At 49.3% G+C, this 3,934-nt stretch overlaps 1 non-coding gene across 1 annotated transcript; it reads right to left on the reverse strand.

Moving 5' to 3' along the window:
- Positions 1 to 322: 322 nt before the first annotated feature.
- trnal-uaa (transfer RNA leucine (anticodon UAA)) lies at positions 323 to 404 on the reverse strand. The gene has a single exon. It is a non-coding gene; the product is annotated as a tRNA-Leu (tRNA).
- Between the last annotated feature and the right edge of the window lie 3,530 nt (positions 405 to 3,934).

The raw sequence follows: 3,934 nt of genomic DNA on the forward strand, positions 1-3,934 counted from the left end.
GCTGCGGACTCTGCTGAGTTCTCGTGGTTGCAGTGTCGGTACATGGTTGGTCTCAATGCTTGAACTGAAATCATTGAGGCTCGGTGCGAAGGGCAGGCTCGAACAACCAAACTTGCAGCCAAACGTGCTGACTATTTGAGACACAGAAACTGGCACCAAAGTTTCCACATATTCATCGTAAAGCAGTGCAGATGAGGGGGCTCCGACAGCAAAGTGTCCCACAGTTTTCAGAGTCAGTCTGGATTAGAGGCCTGACCGGCTGCAAACGCAAATATACAGGGCCTGCTAAGTTCCTCTGCCTGCAGAAGAGCAGCTGCAATCTTGGTAGCGGTGAGATTCGAACCCACGACTCGATAGAGACTGGAGCTTAAATCCAGCGCCTTAAACGACTCGGCCACGCTACCCTACAGGCAAAGAGCGCTCAAAATTGTCATTACTAATGTTTCAGCGTCGCTTCACTTCAGCACTAACAGATCGTGCATTCAGTAACGAACGTGGTGCAATTTAGAAAGTATTTGAAAGGGTTTGCAAGGTTTGCACTATTTGGGCAATAGCACGAAGCTGAATAGGCTTCGACAGTTTTCCCTGGGGCTTCAGGGCTGAGGAATGGCCTTACAGAATTTTAAAAAGTCATGAGGCAGACGGGCAGAGAATAGAGGGAGTAATTTTCACATAAATTCATACAGTTTTTGAGCTCAAGATTTCTACATGAATGAATGCAGTTTTTGAGCAAAGTACAAAAACTGCATGCAAGTACAAATTCACCCACAAAATATCTGTGTGCATGTGGGTCTTTGTCTATCTGTGTGGGTGTGTCTGTCTGGGGTGGGGGTTGTGAGTGTGAGAAAGTGTGTGTGTGTGTGTGTCTGTGTGTGTAGTGAGTGCGGAGTGTCTTAAGTCTGTGAGGGGGTGCATGTGTGAGTGTGGGAGTGTGCGTGTCTATAAAGCTGTGCGTGAGTGTCTGTGTGCGCGTCTGTATGTACCTGTGTCCGTGTGTGTGTGCGTGTAGACATATCTGTGTGTGTGTGTGTGTGTGTGTGTGTCTCGTGCAATGGTGATCTCCTGTAATGTGACATGAACCCAAGGTCCCGGTTGAGGCCCTCCCTATGGGTACCGAACTGAACTATCAGCCTCTGCTCGGACACTTTTCTCTTCTGCCTGTCCCAAAGTCCACCTTGGAGGATGGTCACCCGAAGGTCCGAGGCTGAATGCCCTGGACCGCTAAAGTGTTCCCCAACTGGGAGGGAACCCTCCTGTTGTGCGGTGCCCATTCATCTGTTGTCGTAGCCTTTGCTCGGTTTCCCCAATGTACCATGCCTCCAGGCATTCTTGCCTGCAACGTATAAGATAGACAAAAAGTTGGCTGAGTCACATGAGCACCTGCCAGGCAACAGGTGGGATGTGATCCAATGTGTAATAGTGGTATCCATGTCCTCAATCAGACACGTCTTGCCGCATGAATTTATGTAAAACTCCATTATCTCACTTTTTAGATTAGAATCAATCTAAACATCATGGTATAGACAGAGAACACAGGGGTGGATTCTGGATCAGCGGTGCTGGAAGAGCACAGCAGTTCAGGCAGCCTCCAAGGAGCAGCAAAATCGACGTTTCGGGCAAAAACCCTTCATCGGGATTAAAAGCAGTGAGACTGAAGAGTGGAGAGATAAACTAGAGGTGGGTGGGGGTGGGGAGAAAGTAGCATAGAGTACAATGGGTGAGTGCGGGAGGGGATGAAGGTGATAGGTCAGCGAGGAGAGGGTGGAGTGGATAGGTGGAAAAAGAGATAGGCAGGTAGGACAAGTCCGGAACACATGGGGACAGTGCTGAGCTGGAAGTGTGGAACTAGGGTGAGGTGGGGGAAGGGGAAATGAGGAAACTGTTTGAAGTCCACTTTGATGCCTTGGGGTTGAAGTGTTCCGAAGCGGAAGATGAGGCGTTCTTCCTCCAGGCGTCTGATGGTGAGGGAGGTGCGGTGAAGGAGGCCCAGGACCTCCATGTCCTCGGCAGAGTGGGAGGGGGAGTTGAAATGTTGGGCCACAGGGCGGTTGGTTGATTGGTACGGGTGTCCCGGAGATGTTCCATAAAGCGCTCTGCTAGGAGGCGCCCAGTCTCCCAAATGTAGAGGAGACCACATTGGGAGCAACGGATACAATAAATGATATAGTGTATGTGCAAGTAAAACTTTGGTGGATGTGGAAGGCTCCTTTAGTGGCTTGGATAGAGGTGAGGGAGGAGGTGTGGGCGCAGGTTTTACAATTCTTGCGGTGGCAGGGGAGGTGCCAGGATGGGAGGGGGGCGTGCACCTGACCAGGTAGTTACGGAGGGAACGGTCTTTGCCGAAGGCGCAAAGGGGTGGTGAGGGAAATATATCCTTGGTGGTGGGGTCTTTTTGGAGTTGGCTGAAATGTCGGCGGATGATTTGGTTTATATGAAGGTTGGTAGGGTGGAAGGTGAGCACCAGGGGTGTTCTGTCCTTGTTACGGTTGGAGGGGTGGGGCCTGAGGGAGGAGGTATGGGATGTGGACGAGATACGTTGGAGGGCATCTTTAACCACGAGGGAAGAGAAATTGCGGTCTCTAAAGAAGGAGACCATCTCGTGTGTTCTATGGTGGAACTGGTCCTTCTGGGAGCAGATACAGCGGAGGTCGAGGAATTGGGAATACTGGATGGCATTTTTGCAAGAGGTAGGGTGGGAAGAGATGTAATCCAGGTAGCTATGGGAGTCGCTGGGTTTGTAAAAAATGTCAGTGTCAAGTCGGTCGTCATTAATGGAGATGGAGAGGTCCAGGAAGGGGAGGGAAATGTCAGAGATGGTCCAGGTAAATTTAAGGCCAGGGTGGAATGTTTTGGTGAAGTTGATGAATTGCTCAACCTCCTCACAGGAGCTCATTTTTAGGTCCCGACTTGTGCGAGATGGTTAATTAAATATAACCTGGAGATGTAGAGACTCCTCATTTTAAGGCACTGACTGTGTGGTGGCTGGTTAAAACTTTTATAACCAGGATATTTACAGTTTCTACAGTTTGGGGCACTGACTCTGGGCTGGCTGGTTAAATGAATACATATAACCAGGAGATTTAGAACCTGTAGAGTTTAGGGCACTGACATTGTGCCTTCTGGTTAAATATATAAAACCAGTATATTTAGCGTCTCCTCTGTTTTGGGCACTCTCTCAGGTCTGGCTGATTAAATAAATATATATATCCAGGAGATTTTTAGAGAGAGAGAGAGAGAGCGAGAGAGAGCGCGAGAGAAAGCGAGAGAGAGCGCGAGAGAGAGCGAGAGAGAGAGCGCGCGAGAGAGAGAGAGAGAGAGAGAGAGCGCGAGAGAGAGAGAGAGAGAGAGAGAGCGAGAGAGAGAGAGCGCGAGAGAGAGAGAGCGCGAGAGAGAGAGAGCGCGAGAGAGCGCGAGAGAGAGAGAGAGCGCGAGGGAGAGAGAGCGCGAGAGAGAGCGAGAGCGAGAGCGCGAGCGCGAGCGAGAGCGAGAGAGAGAGAGAGAGTTCGAGTCTCCTCCGTTTCGGACACCGCCTTTTTGCTGCCTGTTTAAATACATGTATCCAGGATATTTAGCATTTCCTCAGGTTCGAGCACTGACTCTGGGCTGGTTGGGTCAATATACATAACCAGGGGATGTAGAGAATCCTCACTTTAGGTCACTGACTCTGTGCTGGCTGGTTAAATATCTGCATGTAACCAGGAGATTTAAATTATGTTCAATTTAGGGCACTGACTCTGTGCTGGCTTTTTTAATACATATAACCAGGAGAGTTAAAGTCTGCTCATTTTCGGGCACTGACTCTGTGCTGTGTACTAACACATACATACTCAGGAGATTTAGAGTCTATTCAGTTATGGGCACAGCCAGCACATTTTCTGAACCCTAAAATGAGCAGACTCTATATTTCCTGGTTACATATATTTATTTAACCAGC

This window comes from Chiloscyllium plagiosum, unplaced genomic scaffold (genome assembly GCF_037043375.1).
Source record: "Chiloscyllium plagiosum isolate Xiang-an unplaced genomic scaffold, Cpla_swu_hap1 HiC_scaffold_47, whole genome shotgun sequence".
NCBI lineage: Eukaryota > Metazoa > Chordata > Chondrichthyes > Orectolobiformes > Hemiscylliidae > Chiloscyllium > Chiloscyllium plagiosum.